At 38.2% G+C, this 20,294-nt stretch overlaps 1 long non-coding RNA gene across 4 annotated transcripts in view; it reads right to left on the bottom strand.

The window, feature by feature from the left end:
• Positions 1-1,072: 1,072 nt before the first annotated feature.
• LOC113833818 overlaps positions 1,073-20,294 on the bottom strand; it is a 290,919-nt gene continuing 271,697 nt past the window's right edge. For 3 of the 4 annotated variants that reach the window (XR_004768845.1, XR_004768849.1, XR_004768846.1), the window contains one exon: positions 1,073-1,830. This is a non-coding gene — a long non-coding RNA (uncharacterized LOC113833818). The remainder of the gene's footprint in view (positions 1,831-20,294) is intronic. The other variant, XR_004768847.1, reaches the window with a different exon arrangement.

Below are 20,294 nucleotides of genomic sequence, written 5' to 3'. Positions count from 1 at the left end.
AGAGCATGAAGACAGGAGGAAGATGTTTGGGAGAGGGTCTGGATTATGGTAGTACAGGGTAGGTATGATCAAGATATATAGTGTATAGTTATGAATTTTTCAAAGAATAAATGCATTTGTACTTCTGAATTTCTGGTAACTTCTCTGTTTTCATTTTTTTATAATATTTAGTCTTCCTCCTATCAGATTGGTGATTACTGTCAAGCAATCGTCATAGTGTGTTTAATTCAATTATGACTTTGGAGGACACAGAAAAAGAAGTGGAAATGTTTATGCTGCACATCAGAGGATATGTGAGCATTCATAGGAGGCTGGATATTATCCTTACTATGGATTGAAGAGCTGCCAGGTGGGCCCTAAAACCTTAGGGTTATTTCTGCCTTAGTCTACATAAGGAGTACAAAAGCTCACTAGGTGTTTATTATTGAACCTTTTAAATTCAGTTTTGGTCCTTCTCCTAATCATCTCTCTCTCTCTCTCTCTCTCTCTCTCTCTCTCTCTCTCTCTCTCTCTCTCTATCTATCATCTATCTATATCTCTATCTATCATCTATTTATTTTCTATCATCTATCTGTCTGTCTATCATCTATCTATCCTCTATTGATCTACCAACCTCCAGAGCAGGCCCTTCTCTCTTTTTTTCCTACACCATTCCCACCACAAACACAACAGGAAGGTAAGGATTGCCCAATGTCTGGAGCTTCCCAGGATTTAGATCTCAGAAACTCTAGAAGTTCCTTGGCTTTTGCCACCTAATTTCCACATGTTAGGGGATTCCCTCTTTTTGAAATCAGACTACTCCCTCTAGCTACTCTCTTATTCCAGGTGAGGACTTGGGGAAAGATAGTAACCTCCCTTCACACTGCTTCTCTAGATAAAGGACACTACTTTGCTTTGTCTAAAGTATGACCTAAAAACTTGAGCTCTCCCTAACCTCAGACCTATCATTTTAAAATTTTATTTAATTAATTATTTTATAGCCCAGTTGCAGTTTCCCCTCCCTATTTTCCTACCATTCACTCTCCCACCCTTCCCTCTCAATCCACTTCTCTGTTTCTGTTCAGAAAAGAAGAGGTCTCCCATGGGTATCAACAAATCATGACATACCAAATTGTGGTAGGACTAACAACATCCCCTCATATTAAGGCTGGGTAAGGCAAACCAGTGTTGTAATTTTTTTTTTTAAAAAAAAAAGTAGCTTGAGAGAGAAAAATGCCATTCAACCAAGTTCAAGTTGAGGGGTTTTTATTAAGGGAAAATGATAGCAAAAAAGGGAAAGGTTCCAGGGAAAAGAGAGAGGAAAAAGTGGCAGAGAGAGAAGAACAGATAGAGAGGGGGAGAGAAAGAAAGAAAGAAAGAAAGAAAGAAAGAAAGAAAGAAAGAAGGAAGGAAGGAAGGAAGGAAGGAAGGAAGGAAGGAAGGAAGGAAGAGATGGGAGGTGGACAGGCCTTTTTAAAAGGGAACACAGTGAATAGGCACATGTAGAGCTCTTGGTGGTAGCAGCTGAGCATGTATCCTGTCAGAACTCCAAAGGCAGATCAGTTTAAATGCCTGAATACTAACATCCAGTATGAGGAATAGCTTCCCAAGAGACAGCCAAACCATTAAGGACAGCTCCTGCTCCTATTGTTAGAGTCACACAAGTAGACAAAGCTACAAAACTGTCACATATATGTAGAGGGCCTAGGTAGTCCCAAGCAGGCTGCCTGGTTGTTGGTTCAGACTTTGTGAGTTCCTGTGAGCCAGGTTTGTTGTTTCTGTGGGTTTTCTTGCGATGCCATTGACCCCTCTTGTTCCTACAGTCTTCAACTCTGAGATTCCATCTTATATCTGTCAGAAAAAAAACACAAATGACAGTTTATGTTTTAGAGGATGTGAAGCAAAGGGAACATTCCTCCATTGCTGGTGGAAGTGAGACCTTTAATAGCCACTTTTGAAATCAATATGGATGTTTCTCAGAAAATTGGGAATCAATCTACCTCAAGACCCAGCTATACCACTTTTGGGCATATAGCCAAAGGATGCTCAATCATACCACAAGGATACTTGACAACTATTTCTATAGCAATTTTACTTGTAATAACCAGAATCTGGAAACAACCTAGATGCCCCTCAACTGAAGAATGGATAAAGAAAATTAGTACATTTATACAATGGAGTATTACTCAGCTGTTAAAATTAATGACATCATTAAAATTGAAGGTAAATGGATGGAACTAGAAAAAAAATCATCCTAAGTGAGTTAACTCAGACCCAGAAAGACAAACATGGTATGTACTCACTCATAAGTAGATTAGTTGTTAAATAAAGAATAACAATGCTATAATAACCAGGAGGTCCCAAGGAGGGAGTCATGGATCTCCCTGAGAAGAGGAAATAGAAGAAATCTCCTGGGTGCACTGGGGACTGGTGGGGATGAGAACTTGAGGGCTGTGATGTGGATAGAGGGTAAGAGTACTGTAAGAAATGACTAGAAAGAGAGCATTTTGGGGTCAGGTAAAACCTGACGCAAAAGAAACTACTATAAATCTGCAAGGATGACCCCCAATTAAGACTCCTAGCAACAGTGAATACTTAGCCCAAACTGGCCTTTTCTATGATCAGATTGGTGACTACCTCAATTGTCATCAGATAACCTTCATCCAGTAACTGATGGAAACAGATCCAGAGACCCAGAGACATACAGCCAAACATTAGGTTCAGTTCAGGGAATCCTGATGAAGAAAGACCCCTGAGACTCTTATGAGGCTATCCATTCAGATCTCACCTGGATCTGAACCATATCTGGCCTGATTCAGTACTTTTGATTCCCCAATCCCCACTGATTTATAATGTCATCAGACAAAACAGAAAATGATCTGAAGTCCTTCCATTCAACTCTCCACTTTTACTCTTTCCCTTTTCCCCAATAGTTCTGCTTTACAGGGATTTCTTAAAGTTCTAAACACAATTTCCTAAATTCTTTCTCTCTCAGATGCTAATATCATTTGAGATCTGGGACCTCTTTCTTTCTGAGAGACTTCCTGAATGTTTCAAAAAGATAGTTTTGATTCACATGATTGTTGACTGACTTCTAAGGAGAACCTAATGTAGGGACTTAACACTTTGAGTCTTAAGACAGCCCAGGGCTAAATATTGGTAAAACACAGATCCCAGCAGGGACTCAAAGGATAAACTGCCAAGTGCTAGACAAGCTGCTACCAGCAAGGAGCTACAGGCTCTCCTGGGGCGTTGATATTTCTGCCAGATATCTCTGGGCCAATTTTCCTCTAACTGAGATAGAAACTCGACCCTGCCTCCCAACTCCTACCCCTACCACAGTCCTTAAGATACTTTTGAACCTCACTGATCTGCATATAATCCTGCCCAGGCTAACACTATGTTGCCTAAAGATCCCTCCATCAAGTTTCTCTTTCACAATGAGGGTTATAAAATATATAGTCCTAATGAATAATAACATTTGAAGCCAGGCATTGGTGGCACATGCCTTTAATCCCAGCACTCAGGAGCCAGAGGCAGGCAGATCTCTGTGAGTTCAACAGAGTGAAGAAGCCTGGTCTACAGAGTGAGTTCCAGGACAACTCCCAAAGCAATACAGAGAAACCCTGTTTTGAAAAACCAAAATAAGTAAATTTTGGTCAAATAACTATATCTTATGATCATTATGTATATATATAGGCTGTTTACATGAGATTATGATTTGTTTTTTTAAATAATGTACTTAGTACCAAGTTGACTTACAAGTAAGTAATCATATAAACTAAAGTTGTTACCTTGGCCCAGATTCATTTTGTTCATCATTAAACTAAAATTTTAAGGAATAAAATAATGATAAAAGACAAAAGTTATATTTAATCTGTGTAACCACAGAGGTAAAGCAAATAGAGATGGCTAATGGAACTGAATCTTTATTTGGGAAAACTAACATGAGTTTTTAATTTAAAGCAATTAAATCTGCTTTTAAGGATAAGATATACTTGATAATACAATTCTGGTCATGATATTTTCTCCATGATCCTTATCCTAATTCTGGTTCTATAAAAGAGTACTTATTGCTTGAGGATATAAATTAACTTTAAAAGATGATTGTTCCTACTCCAGGATATGCCTTTTTGTATTGGACAGCTGCCCTCCTTTAAAATAACAATAAATTATGTCTGCGCTTTTAATTTTGACCACTACTGCCTTTTTATAAACAAATATATTAACCAATGTGCTTTTTGAGATTCTTGCTTTAGGACGGCCTGTGGAAAAATAATCAACAAGCCTCCTTTTAAGAATGGGCTTCTGGTTCCCTCCCACTCTGACTCTTCACCTTAGTCCAGTGGTTCTCAATCTGTGGGCCATGACCCCTTTGGGCATCACATATCAGATATTTACATTGCAATTCATAACAGTAGCATAGCAAGGAAATAATTTTATGGCTGGGAGTCACCACATGAGAGACTATATTAAAGTTCCTATATTTATGTTATTACTGTATTAAAGTTCCTGTATTTACATTCTACCCTGTCTTTTAAGTTTTCACAGTTTCCTCTTGGATCAAATCATTGCAATCAATAGATCCACATTAGGACAATGTCTACCCTGGCTAGGTCCCTTACTGGGTCCCTTAATTTCCAGTTTCATGGGAGTCACACTACAACCTTCTCTTTAATTGTTTTCAAAGTTTTCCCTTAGAGCTCAATGCCCCATTACCATAATCCATCTCAAGGGTTCAAGTCAAAATGATATTCTCGCTGCATTACAACAACTCCACTATTCCACTTTAAATCCTGAAGCAGTCCCTAAAAGTTAAGCCCCACACTCTCTCAACTGGAAACAGCCAAACAAATACAAACAAACAAAAACAAATATGCTTTCAGGGTCTGGAATGAAGGGGTAATGGATTAAAACAAAGATCTTCAAAGGAGCTGATAAGCATCAGACTCAGTATACTAAGAACACCTGCCTGACAAAACAGTCAGTACAGTAATGAGAACATCTACAGGCAGTTAGGAACTGGGAAGCACCCAACAAAAAGGCCAACATATGATAAAAACATCTGCTGGCCCCCAAATTCTCTTTTTGAGATTTAAAATCCCAGGCCCTCTGCACCTCAGTATGTAGTCTCCACTCCCCTGGGGAGACCGCTACTGTCCATGTTCTCCTTAAAGGACAATCTGTTTCTGTTGAAGTGGATCTCCTCTTTCTTTATTGTTTGGTATCCTTCACCAATTCATACCTAACAGAAACAAACATCTATTCTTCACATATTATTCAACATATAATATTCCATTATAATAACAGATAATATACTAAGACACTGGTACCAGGAAAGACATGCTAGGATAACAAGTGGCCCAAACTCAAAAGTATATAAAATGGTTTAATGACAGCTGAGGAAATGGTCACCAAATTAGAAAGATGACTATTTTTAATAAATCTAAAAATTTTTATCCTTTGTGATTGGGTTACCTCACTCAGGATGGTTTCTTGTAGTTCCATACATTTGCCTGCAATTTCAAGATTCCATTGTTTGTTTGTTTGTTTTCTGCTGAGTAGTACTCCATTGTGTAAATGTACCACATTTTCTGTATCCATTCTTAAGTTGAGGGGTATCGAGGATGCTTCCAGGTTCTGGCTATTACAAATAAATAATGCTGCTATGCACATAGTTGAACATACATCCTTATTGTATGAATGTGCATTCTTTGGGTATATGCTCAAGAGAGGAATTGCTGGATCTTGAGGTAGACAACCATTTTCCTGAGAAACCGCCATAACTGATTTCCAAAGTGGTTGTACAAGTTTGCACTCCTACCAGCAATGGAGAAGTATTCCTCTTTCTCTACATCCTCTCCAGCATAGATTGTCATTGGTGTGATTGATATTATCCATTTCATAGGAGTAAGATGGTATCTCAGAGAGGTTTTGAGTTGCATTTCCCTGATGGCTAAGGATGCTGAGCACTTTCTTATGTGTCTATGTTTGATCCATTTGGATTTGTGTTTTATGCATGGCGATAGATATTGATCTATCTGCAATCTTCTACATGTCTGAATCCAGTTATGCCAACACTTTAGATTCTGCTATTGAGAACTGTCTACTTAGTTCTGTACCCCACTTTTTAATTGGATTATTTGGTGTTTTGGTGACTAGCTTCTTGAGTTAATTGTATATTTTGGTGATTAGCCCTCTGTCAGATGTGGAGTTGGTGAATATCTTTTCCCATTCTGTGGGCTGCCATTTTGTCTTGCTGACTGTGTCTTTTGCTTTGCAGAAGCTTCTCAGTTTCAGGAGGTCCCATTTATTAATTGTTGATCTCAATGTTTGTGCTACTGGTGTTATGCTCAGAAAGTGGTCTCCTGTACTAATTTGTTCAAGGGTACCACCTACCTTCTCTTCTAGGAGGTTCAGTATGGCTGAATTTATGTTGAGGTCTTTGATCCATTTGGATTTGTGTTTTATGCATGGCAATAGATATTGATCTATCTTCAATCTTCTACATGTCTGAATCTAGTTATGCCAACAACATTTGTTAAAGATGCTATCTTTCTTCCATTGTATAGATTTATCATCTTTGTCAAAAATAAGGTGATCATAGTTGTGTGGGTTAATATCAGGGTTTTCAATTCAATTCCATTGGGGGATCTACAAAGTCTATCATATCATTTGGAGCAGGGCCTGGACCCTTCCCTGTGTTTCTAGGCTGAGAAAGTATTTCTCTATGTTGAATGGGCTCCCAAAGTCCACTTATACAGTAGGGATAAATACTGATCCACTACCAGAGGCCCTATAGATTGCCCATGCCTCCTAACTGATACCCACACTCAGGGGTTCTGGATCTCATGGACCCCAGACTGGGAAACCAGCATAGACCAAGGAACTTTTAAAGTGTTACCTCACTCAGCAGCTGCAAGGGAAGTTTTGGACATGCAAGCAGTTTAACAGAAGCTAAGATGAACTAGCTGGGTCATCTTGATCTCAGGTTCCTAAAATAGAATTTTCCATGGGATTATCCATTAAGGAAACCAAATTCTAGTAAAACCCAAAATGGTCTCAGTAAGAGTACAAGATGGAGGAACCTTTGCATTGCCTTGCCCTGTCACAGCAGTTACATTGACAATGAGTCACTGGACTGAGATGTGAAAATGAAATTGATTAGATGGGTTTTGAGATAGGTTAAGACTTGACAACTTTCTATAAAAGGCCAGTTTTGCTTACAACTAGCTAGACTTATTTCTCTTTCACATTCCATGACCATCATGAAATAGCTGCACTTCTGTTCCACACTTTATTCTATGTCCGTAGTCAATGTGACAAATAGGAAAAGCAGAGTCCAGAGCATGTGCCACACAGACCTTGTGTTTGGCATTGCTTGTATGCTCTTGACCCAACCAATGACAAACTCAAGATTGACATGGAGAGAGACTCACACTTTTCTTATAAGGATAAGCTCCAGTGGACATTAATGAAAACAACCACAGGCTGCTCAAGATTGTGTGGGCAGGAACTGTGCTGAGAAAATTGCACATGGAAATGTATTATACTCCCCAGTTCTGAATTCAAAGTGGCTAAGGGAAGTGAACACTAAGAAATGAAGGTCATTTCCCATTCTGGGTGAGCGTGTCCTTAATAATGTATTCAGTGGGATTTGGACTTGCTACAAAAAAGACATTACAACTTTTCTCCCCAATTTAGAGTCTTCTATTATTCTTCCCATTAGAAAGCATAGAGAAAAGTCATTTTAGTTAATATGTTTGGACCTAGAGCAGTCACAAAAGAATCTAGAACTTAGAGATGACTGCATGACATCCAGATACCTTAGCCTTCAAGATTAGTCAATGACTGGATGGGATTTTTATATGTAATGCTTTAAAATGTGGTCTTTTATTGGAATATTGTGGGGGAAGATACTGTTTGCTCAAAATGTCATCTGGAACATTGACAGTAATATTCTTCAAGAAATCCATATCTCTTTCACTGCCTACCCAGGTGCTGGTGACTGGTGATGGCCAATGTGCTCTGTGATGGTAACCTCAAAGCTGAGTCTGTACGTGATCAGCAAGTCTCTTTAGCACTATTGACAGAACACACCTCTAACTCTAGTCTATGCATCTCCTGTGATAAAACAGCTACCTAGACTTTTTGAATATAAGGGGTGGGGCAGATGCTGAAGGAATCAAAACACCCCTGCTAATCTGCATGAACACAAACCTGAATAAGTAGAAAACATTTGTTATTTTAAGTGCCTGGGCCACAAAGGCAGTGACATTTTGGAGGCTATAGTTGAGGACATTTTCTTTTCCTTCATATTGGCGAACAGACTTCATATAGCCCATCCCTTCTGCTCACCCATCTCTATGGTTCAGGGAGAAAATGAAATATAGAAATAGTGGTGAAAGTGCGCACAGAAAGCTCTCCCCAACTACAAATGTGCTGTTTTAAATGCCACAAAGTGTGGATAGAGGGTTTGTTTTTCTCTTCCCACATAATGGAGCATCAGAGGTTAGATACTCTCAGGAGATTACTGTGAATGTCTTATGGGAATTCCATAATGGGAAGTAGCCTCTGTGCATTCTTCACAATCAATGCAGAACAGCAGATTGTGGGTTCCATAAGCAAAAGCACAGACATTTAATCACACAAATGCACACAGATCCCAAAGAGGAATTAACTATTAATGATATTGTGGTTGGGCTCAACTTTAATTAATAAATAATACACAGAAACAATATTATAATAAAAATAAGGTGGAGTCTTAGCAGAAGCTTCCATTTCAAAATTTAAATGGCCATTTCCCAACACTAGTGACTCCTAATAGTGTGCCAGGAAGTCCATGTCTGTTTTTTACATAGCACCCACTGGTCAGTATGAGAAAAAGACTATTAATATTTACAAAATTCTTTTCAGCAGTATATGATAGTGTGTTGTAAAAAAGGCAAAATTCAACCTAAGTGCCATCCAAAAGAGTGATTATTAACACATAGAAATATGATAAACTTCTCTCTGTTGCTATTATGTCTAGACAGTGCCAAAGTCTTTTGAATCTCAAAACTACTGTGAGCAATTAACAACCATCTTAGAAAGTAATACTCATCAGGCTCCACTTTAAACTAATGTTCCATCTGCTCCAAGCTAATGTGTGTGACAAGTTACTCCTGGAAATCTATCAGCAGTTAGACCCAGGAGATGAAGAATATCATCATGGAATGGTATTTTCTTTTGAAATGGATTATGGTCCTCTAGCTTTAGGGGGGAAAGACCCCAATAAGACACTGGGAAGAAATTAATTAGGGAAGGTTACATTTGAGAATTGTTTTTGAGAACCTCTGGTGACACCTCCTTTCCTCTTCATTCTACAACAGTAAGAGAGAAATGAAACATGATTTCCATTTGATGTTTTAAGCTTCTTTGGCAGTAACAGCATTTTCAAAAACCAAGAGAGATTTGGATGGCTTCACATCCAGTAATCTTAGTGTACTGTTTCCTGTCACATCCCTCTGACTCCACCACAGCTCATTTCTGGCATCTGTGATGCTGTGGATAAAACCGTCTCTAAGGATAATTTCATTTTCATAATTTTTTGCCTTTCATTTGAGTTGCACAAAATATTTATTCTTAGGACTGTCTGCACCTTTTTTCTGTGTCTGAAGATTAGACAATGAAGAGGAAATACCTGGGTGATAACCCAATGATCAATGTTGCCATAAAGGTCTATTTCCACTTTTATTTGTAAATAATTATGAAGTTCATGAGGAAACTTATGGCTTTCTAAAACTGCTCAAAATTAAGAAAATGAAATAAAGGAAAGAGCTCCTTAAGCGTCTAATTCTACATTGTATTAGCTACTGTGAAGCTGGCTGTGTTCCTTTCCAGTCATGAACTGGGTGCAGTAGTAACAACACCTCAGGGAAAAAAGGATTAAAAAATTTGTGATATGCATGGAGTTTTAAAATATCTTCTCCATGATATGTTATAAAGTCCATTATCTATGTTGTATATTTAAATTATTCTTCATTTTATTCATAATATAAAGTAAGATTAAATTTTTATTAGTTAAAATCAGAAAGTATTGGTAAGGATGCATGAGAATTAGAAGCATTGTATACTGCTTTAGGAATGTAAAGTGGCATGCCCACTATGGAAAAACTCTTTAAAGATTAAAAGTAAAATGAACAGAGGGTCCATTAATCTCCCTCCCAAGCACTGGTCCAACATAATTGAATCAGGATCTTAAAGAGTTATCTTTCCACTTAAGTTCATTGTAGTATCTCTCAGAATAGCCAAGACAGAGATAACTGAAATGTTTACCATTGGATGAATAAGAAAATGTGTGTGTGTGTGTGTGTGTGTGTGTGTGTGTGTGTGTGTGTGTGTGTAAGTATTGTTTCTTACCCTTAAAAGGTGTAGTAAGCAATGTCATCTTCCAAAGCATAGCTCAACTTTGAAAACACTCTACTGAGTTATATGTGACAGTCACAGAAGGACAATTATTACATGATTCCAGTTACTGAAGGAGTTTGAAATGGTTAAATTCCCAGATTTATAAAATAAGATAGAGCAGGAGGACAATGTTTCAAAGTTAGGAAATTTTACTTAAGCAAATTTTAGAGCTTTGCTGGGTAATTAATAAATTGTATTTGTTAAAATTTTGCCAAAGGTAGATCTCATGTTAACTATTTTTATCACCATGAAAACATGACAAGAAATCCTAGAAAGGGGTAAACTTCAGGGACGTATAAGTCAGTGGTTTTCAGGGGCCCGAACCCAGGCAAATTTTAGGGTTAAATGGTATAATAGTGGTCAGCAGGAGAACTGAACCAATTGGGGACATTTGAGGTAGTAGAAAAAATCATATTTGTGATAGTAGTGCCCACAAGGGCTATATAAATATGCACAAACTCAACAGACTGAGCACTCAGGTGGGTTTTTGTTATCACTTAATAAAAATGAAATGAAAGTAAATGATAGATGTTTAAAACTAGTTAAGAGCCAGAGATGGCAGAAGACTACAAGAGAACTGTTTTCTGGACATAACAGGGCAACTGCAATATAAAGTCACAGGGGTGTGATGCAAAGCACAACACCTGTGCAAGCTGAAGGCAGAAAAACTACACTATGGTGTCAAAGCCAACTCTAACTAAGGAACTATTGGCAAATGATAGCTGCTGGAAGAGGATGAGCCAGATTTACTTATTTTAAAGATTATAGCTCATAGGTACATTTACCATAATTCAGTGGGAAGTCACACATTCAAGAATATATGAGTAGTATGGATTGAGATGGATAGTTTAAAGGGAAAAAAAGAGGATACAAAGTTGGCTAGAAAGAGAGGTGACAGATGAAAGAGGAGATAGGAGAGGGGAATAAATATGATCAAAACACATTTATGACATTCTCAAAGAACAAATTAAAATTAGGAAAGACATGATGAGGATATACAGCATTCTGGACCAGGTTTCCAGACTAAATTTTAGTTTTATCTACCTTTATTAAATACATAGCATTATCTAGAATGTTAGACTTAATTTTAGCAATCTGTAGCTATAATTTTTAGGGAATGGCAGAGGATAATATGCTCCTTCATCTGGATGTAGAAGCATGCATCTGTTGTCACAGCACTCAGGAGAGTAAAGCAGGAACTTAAGGTCAATGTGTGTCAAGAGTTCAAGACTAGACCAGGAGAAATGATCCTCACCTACTACTTTTGCTGAGAGATAGATCTTCACCTATTACTTTTCCATGTAGTAGCATAGATAATATATCTTTGTCCACTCATGTAATATGTGTCTGGCATAAATTTCTGAGATTGCTGGATCAAAGGCTCTTCAGTATAATTTCTTATTCATTTAAATTTTACATTTTATAGAAAATTTGAAGGGTTAGTAGTGTGATTCCTCCCCCAAGGTTTCACTCTACATAAATCTACATAAGCAACATGGAACTTCATTCTTAAATGTGATTTCAGTATATAAGCTATTTAAGAATATAGACATTCTTCTACAGATCCAAATACCACTGTCAGAAAATTATATAACCTCACATATTCACATGTCCCCTTTTTTCTTCAGCTATTTTTTTAAAATGTTCTAAATCAAAATAGTGATCACAATTGAATTTTTACTTTGTTTATTTCTGATGTTTGTTTTATTAATGGCTTGAATATTTAAAGACAATGGTACATATTCTACATTCATCTGATACTTTTCAGGTGATTAAATACTAGACAGGCTTTTCTAACAAAAGTGCTATATGCTTAATGCCTTATATCTGGAAGCACATAAATGTTAGATCACTCTACTGTTAATGATGCTGTATTTGTTCAGTGGGTTGAAGAGGGTGCCAATCAGACCTTTGCGGCGTCCACCCTTGACCAGCAAGAAAGACGCCACACCGAGGAATCTTCTTCAAACACAGTTTAATCGGGAACCTCTTTGCTTTGTACAATGTATAATGGAGGCGGCGGCGGCGGCCCCGGGCCGAGGGAGACGGGGCCTGATATAGTCTACATCTACCAATCACCTAACCCTACGTGGCGCGCCAGGATAGGTTGTCTCCAAGCAGAATTAAGAGGATACATGACCTTTACCATATTTGGAGTTGTTTACTACAGAGAGCGCTCGCCGTCGGGCTGGCGGAGGGCAGAAACCGGCGCCATCTTTTGGGTGCGGTTTTCTGCAGCTCCCTACAGACCTTTAATTATAGATGTCTTTTGTCATGATGGTAATTAATAATCTGTACTATGGAATCCTGCCATGTGAATAACTTGTTTCTCATTATCTCTGAGTTCAGGATTTAGCAACTATTGTCTATCCTTGCTTAGAAGGGAAATTATATAAAAGAAAGATACTTTCCTAATTCTTTCTATACTTACAAGCTAGCCCATCTCTTGGCTTTTTCTTTGTCTTTCCTTTGTTCCTTTTAACAAAACTACCACACTATTCTGTTTTGTTTGTTTTGCTTCACTTTATTTTTTACTCTTATTGGCTGTTGGATGTTCTTAAACATTGTATCCTTAAAGGAATGTTCCTCAAGGTCCTTCTACCACTGAACTCTCTGGAATTCCAAGATGTCCCACAACCACCTGATATTTATGCTCTATCTCTGGAACCAGATGTTTCTCCAAGGAGCCATGGCATTTCCAGCAGGGATGACACTTAGGGAACAATTGCTGAGTGTTACTCTTCCTGGAGTCACATTTCCTCTAGGCTTTTCCAATGCACAAACTTAAGAAATGTTTACTTTGTGAAATGCATGAGCACATGCAGCTATTTTGGAGAAAACATAGTATAACAGCATTTCCTTGCCATCTTGATAGTTGAATCTTTCCTTATTCACAGTGAATATCTTTGGTGCTAATGATATTCTATTTGTGGGATCAATTTAGCAAAATAGCACAGACATACTCATTTTTGAATTTATACTACTAATAGGTAACAAATTTTGAGATTTTTAAATTTTTCTTTAGAATAGTACATTAAATGAACTATTTGAATATCATTTAAGTATTATTACTGTCAATACTATCAATTTTTCATTTATCCCTAGTTATATACAATTTATTATTTATTTAATCTTTTTAAATTAATTTTCTTTTCTGAATATATAAGATATAACAGTAAGTTACTATGCTACTTTTAAAATATATAAAAAGGTAAATTACACTTTCTAAAAGTTGTATAATCAGGTGCCTCTTGAACAGGGCAAAATGTTGATCGTGGTGGATCCAAATTGACTCCCTAGGGCTTACAGCAGCTGATCCTTTCCCATCACCACAGCACCCAGACATGTTTGGTAGACTTGCTCCTCCCTATGACCTACAGCTGGAAGTCCTGCAAAAATACCTGATTAGGAATGGTGAGTGTGTCTCCAAAAAACATCCCGATGGGAGCAAGGAGGTATAGATGATGACACAGCTCCCATGAGTGAGGCAGAGAAGCAAGACCCAAGCTTCCGCAATTCCTAGCATCCCAGGAATTCAGACAGGATCCATTTCAAGATGGCATAGGCCACCCAGTGAGTCATCACTCAAAGGGTGGGGGCCAAGGGCTCTAAGCCTGAGAGAGACACAGTCGCTTGGTACCAGGACTTTGAGAAAAGCCAGAAAGTGAGGAAAGGACTGTGCTTGAGAAAGAAAGCCTCACATCAAGGGGAATGGTCAAAAGTGGATAACCCCACCAGAGACCCAGCTGTTGGTATTGAATGGAAGGCAAAGCCATCAGTGAATGAAAAAGCAGATTTGTTGCAGGTGGAAGAGAGCAGCTCTATTGAAGGTGAAGCAGGTGGGTAGAGTCCCAGCATGAAGTGATGACAAAGTTCTGGGAAGAAGATTTTTGGTAGGCTTATTCCACATGAGTGAGGCAAAACAAGATCCAATGGCTTTTATCAATAAGGATCCAATGAAAAAGGTGCAAGCTTCCTTGGTAACTCGTTAATCAAGGGGTAGGGCCGAAGGACCAGAGGGTCCCAGACTAGCACAGGCCACTCAGTGGGTTGTCACGCCAAAGGCTCAGAGCCTGAGGGGGCCGTGGTTGCCTGATACCAAGACTTAACAAGGCCAAAAGGAGAGAAACCACGCTGGAGAGATGAGCTTAAGGTAGGGAAGGTGAGGTGGCTCACCAATCCTGACGATTTTGAATTGAAGGACTCAGGGATCCGGAGAAGTGAGGCTGTCATATGTGAACCAGGTTCCAGGGTCCAGGTGTGCCTCAAACTGCCTGCAGGCAGGAGGAGGCACCAGGAGAGCCTTTGTAGTCAGCAGGAAGTAGAACATGGCGTCCTCATCACTTCCTCACCCGCTACCCATTTCTAAATCCTCACCTTTTTATAGTAAATAAAAAGGGAGAATGCTAGTATTCAGGCATCTGTACTGGCCTGTTCTTGGGATTCTGACAGGATATGCCCTCAGCTGCAGCCAGCAAGAACAACTATCCGATGCCTAAAGTATTATTTTCATCATCCTATAGATTGCTTTTGTACCTTTCTCATTCCCTCCCTTCTTCCATTCCCTCAGGCTGTCTTTCCCTCCTGCTCTTGGAGGAGGGGGAACAGGCAGGGCAAAGCCATAGAGTATAGATAGATATCATTTCTACCTAATGATACATCCAGATTGTGTTAACCACTTTTCACAGTGCTGTGACAAAACACCCAGCAGAATCAAGTTAAGGAAGAAGAATTTACTTGAGTTCTATGTTTAAGAAGGGTTGCACTCTCATGGTGCGGAACAGGGCAGTTTATCTTGATTCAGCTGGTCATGAGAATCCATACTAAGGAAGCAGAGAGAGAGAGAGAGAGAGAGAGAGAGAGAGAGAGAGAGAGAGAGAAGAGTAGTGATACTTAGCTGGATTCCTTCTTTACCTCTTTCTATGCATCCTGGGACTCCTGCCCATGGGGTTCACTCACATCCAAAGTGGGCCTTCCTCAGCTAAACATCTCTAGAATCTCAGAAAAGAGACACCCAAAGAGGTGTCTCCTAGATCACTCCAAATCCAGACAAGTTTGACAATGACATCAACTACCACACAGTAGTCACTTATGTCAATTTATAATGAGGTTTCATTTTCTTTTCCTTTTTACTATGGCTACAGTGAGTTTCATCATGGCTATTTAACTAGTTAACTATGTACAGATGAGGATTATTTATAATATTTTATTATTACAAATACTGTAATGGTGATGATACAAAGTTTAATTTCTCCAACAAGTTTGAATTAGGTTACACTTCTAGCAACAATGATTAGGACCCTAATAACAACATGATAGAAAGCAAGATGCCATTCTCTAATACCACAGAAACATTAAATTTACCAGCCAGATGCTCTTCCGTGTTCCATGGAAACATGTGAGCATGGACAAAGGAGGACACAGTTTCTCCTTTTCAGTCCCCAAGAGGTCTCCAGAAGCCACTTAAGGCATATGTTATTGTGGAATTATGTTCACTGGAAAAATGGGGATCACATGATTTATAACTGAAAGGTACTCTTTCTCTAACATCTAACAGTTTCTTCCAGAGTCCAGTTTGTTCTGGAGTCACTCCAGAACAAAGCTGGAAATCCTCTAACATTTCTCTCTCTCCTCTCTTTTTCTCATCGCTTTTTTGTTGTCAGTACTAGGGATTGACCTTAGGGTTTCATGCATATTGGACAAGCACCCTATCACAGAGTTATATCCCAAGAACACTATTTAATTTAATATAAATTAATTTTAATTTGAGACAGGGTCTTACCAAGTTTCCCAGGCAGTTCTTGAACTTGTTGTTCTCCTGACTCAGCCTCTCAAACAATTATGCAAGTTTCTGACACGACAGAACATCATGAGGTCGTTACAGACAGTCTGGGTTGTCACTGCCTACTCTGCTCACTGACACAGGGCAACAGATTTCAAGAAAAATGGGGTAAATGATATATGTTTTCAGCAAAGATATGTGGGTTATCTTTGCTTAAAAAGAAGCATTATTCTATTTAATATAAAATATTTTGCTTTCTACTGTTCTGTTTCAGTTTTATTTTATTGCAGAGTTGAATGCACTCAATCTTGAGAAAGGAAGCAATGAACATAGCCTTCTTAAGTATACACATAACCATTATAAATGACTTACATGTATGTCAGTTTATTTAGTGCAATTGGCTCTGTTATCTATTTGACAAATACTCAGCCCTGAAATGAAAAATCTCTTTAATAGGTTTAGATCAACAACTTAGCTTGTGGGTTATTTGTGAAGACCCTGAAATATGAGCATAAAAACTTAGCATTTAATTGCTTTAGAAAGTTTTAATGCTTTTTGTTCCCTAGTAGAGATTAATTATTTTTATTTTGTCTTTGCAGTGCATATTATATAAAGACAATATTTACAAACGGATGAGTACTGCATGGACATTAAATTTACAGTGTCATTTGTTTCTTTCCAGTTCTCAGTCATGCTCAATAGTTGATTGAGAATGTTACCATCATTTCCCAAAGTTAGACATGGCATGGACCCAGAGATCTCTCTTTATAATCAAAGACTCTTATCTAAGGAAGACCTGCCCAGACAATAATTTCCACTTTGTATCAACTGCATGTTCTGACTATACTCTAATTATAGATAAAATGACACTGTTGGTTGGGGTTGTAAAAAAGATAATTTTTATCTTTGTTGACTTGGTAGTTCTTTTCTTTTTACTATTTTTTAAAGAGCAAATGAATCAGTTTGGAAGGGCAGTATTGGTAGCATCCATTCAGTGGTATTTATTATTGAAAATGCCTGCAGAATTCTTAGCACCTGTATGATGGCATTTTGTTGCATTGTGAATGTTCTTTATGCAAAATAACTTTTATTAAGAAAATGAAAAGGGAGTAAAAGAATAAAAGGAAAAGCTCAGGGTTGGAGATCTATCTCCGTGGTTAGAGTACTGTAACGTCTTGAAGAGTACCCATTTTTTTCTCCATTTTTTGATTGAATTAGAAACAAGATTGTTTTACATGTCAATCCCAGTTCCCTCTCCCTTCCTTCCTCCCCTATCCCCCAACTAATACCCTGTTTAGTTCTCAGCACCCACACAGTCACCTGCAAATGAGTCTAAGGAAGGATGGGGAAATTTTGGTAGTAAAGTGTTGACTTTGACTCCTGGGACATACAAGGTGCTTCATGATTTTCATCTGAAGAATGGATTTCATGCTATGGGTTGTATAAGCTTTTTGGAATTGCTCCATAGATTTTTCTCCCTGACTATCTGGACCATACATGTGGAGAAAATCACACTGCACAACAGTGCCAGTGAGAACACAGGGCCTACTCCATGGGCATCTCTGAACACAGATTCTCCAGCAAACTTCTTATTTTCTTTCTTATGTCACTCTGAATTTCCTCCTGTATGATTCATTCCTTTCTGTTTTCTCTTCTCTTCTCTTCTCTTCTCTTCTCTTCTCTTCTCTTCTCTTCTCTTCTCTTCTCTTCTCTTCTACCTCTGCTCCCTAATATCCTATGGTTTCACAAACTGAAACAAACAAGCTTTTTCCTGTACTGAAATACCACATGGATGGCTTTCATCTATATCATGACCTTTCTTCCTGCCTGGCTCTTTCTCTCTTTGAAATATTATAATAATGCCCTCTAGTTTGTAGTTAAAGAGCTGTGGTGTGGTAAATTCTATTTTATGTCTTAATTCAAATTCAGATTATTGGTACTTTGCTTTCCTAAAGGAAGAAAATAAATGAAAACATAAAACTTTGAGTTTCATAATATCAGGATTTACCTTATTCCTATCTCCTTATTGTGATGAGCCACTTCTTAGCTGACACTCACTGAATATTTGCATATCCCCTTCTGACTTCCAGACCTTGTCCTTATTTCATCTTTAAACATTTTCTGTATACCCCAAGCTGCAGCTTGACTGAACTTGTTTGAATGCCATATCTCATCTCTAGTTTTAGTGTCTTTATGTCTGTTGCTGGTTTTATCCCTGGTTCATAATGTCTACTGCTGAACAGTATTCATTGTTCTCATTAGTGAACATACATTTCTGGAACAGTGTTTCTTTTGTTTTAATGCTGTCAGTTTCCAACAAATTGTGATATAAGATCAGGAGCTATGTTGGCTCTTCTCTATGCTCTAACTAACAACTAGTTGATGCAAAAATATCTTCTTAAAATTGAATATATGTTAGTGTGTGTGTGTGTGTTGTGCATATGTACATGTGTAGGCACTGTAGAGGTTGAGTGTCCTGCTCTATCACCTAGCTTGTTCTGTTTGAGACGGGCATTCTCATTGAACCTGGAGCTGTGGTAGTGTCCAGAAGGAACCAACAATCCTGCCTCTGTTCTTCAACACCCACCAAAAAAAAAAAAAAACTAGAGTTACTAGCACTCATGACTATGCTAACCTATTTATGCAGATTCTAGAGATCTAAACTCAGTTCCTTATGCTCGTACAGCAAATGTTCTTGCCTTTTAAGCCATCTCCACAGATCACAAAACACTAGTTTCTTCACTGAGTAGAAGTGAACAGGGAAGTGAAAAAATTATCTATGATAAGCTAAAAGTGTGATATCTAAAGTCCAAGCTGAAGCTGCATAGTTGCAGCCCCTTCCCAGTCAGTGATGTCAATGACTTGCAAATCCCAGGATCTTCCCTAATCTTATTAATACTCTGTTCCATTTCTACAACTTTTCCTATTGAATTCTGACTCACCATGAAGGCTGCCTTTAATTCTAAACTTAAACAAGAAAAAAAAAGGAAGGAAGGGAGGGAGGGAGGGAGGGAGGGACGGAGGAAGGAAGGAAGAGAGGGAGGGAGGGAGGGAGGAAGGGAGGAAGGAAGGAAGGAAGGAAGGAAGGAAGGAGGAAGGAAGGAAGGAAGAGGTAATATGACTGATGATAGCCAAGAACACATCTTGGCTTGAACATGAGCAAAGCAAATCATAGACCAAGTATAGTTAGTTCCTAATCTTTCTTCCTCATGTCCAGAAAATATTTTTGGCATATGGATTCAATGAATCAATAATGGAAAGGGATTGGGTGAAAAGACATGTAGAAATTATACACATTGAGATTTCTTTCTAATGCAATATTCTGATTCATGAACTAGGGTTATAAATTCCTGCACACAGTCACACATATGATATTGTATATGGGCATTAACCACTTTGTTCAGTGGTTAATGTATTTACTGATAATTATAAACATGCTATTTTCATGCCTTGGAGTTGAGCTCATATAATTAATTTCACAGAATCAGTAATAAAAGCATTTATTTGTGCCATGAAAAGAAAATGAGAAAACAGTCTTGAGCATCACTTTGCAATAGATGACAAAATTGTTAAGCACAAATATTTAAAATCTTTTCCTAATTTTCCAGATAAATTTCTGGGTAAGATGGAACTTAAAATTACCTGGTTCTTGCCTCCTTAATGTCTTCCTAACAACCCAGGAGGATAAAAAATAATTGTTTAGGTCTCATTTTTTGACCTTTGTGATGTTCCAAGAATAAAAATTGCTTTCAAGGCTGCATGAAAGAATAACAATTTCTTTCAAGTCTGTATGAATAAGAACAAATCCTGACAGTTGAAGCATGCAATCCACAGCCAACCACTGCTCTGAGCTCCTGGAGTTCAGTTAAAGAGAGGGATGAAGGATCATATCAACAAGAGGGTCAAGGTTATGAGGGAGAAAATCAAAGACAGCTGACTCGAGCTAGTGGGAGCTCATGGACTATGGACTGAAAGCTAAGGAACCTACATGGGACTGAACTAGACCCTCTGAATGTGGGTGACAGTTAGTTATGTGGCTTGATCTGTTGTGAGGGGGATGCTCTGGAAGTGGGACCAGGACCTA

The sequence above is a fragment of the Cricetulus griseus genome, chromosome 2 (assembly GCF_003668045.3).
Source record: "Cricetulus griseus strain 17A/GY chromosome 2, alternate assembly CriGri-PICRH-1.0, whole genome shotgun sequence".
In the NCBI taxonomy this organism is placed as follows: Eukaryota; Metazoa; Chordata; class Mammalia; order Rodentia; family Cricetidae; genus Cricetulus; species Cricetulus griseus.
Note: the sequence above shows the minus strand (reverse complement) of the source record. Positions and strands in the feature narration are given on the sequence as shown.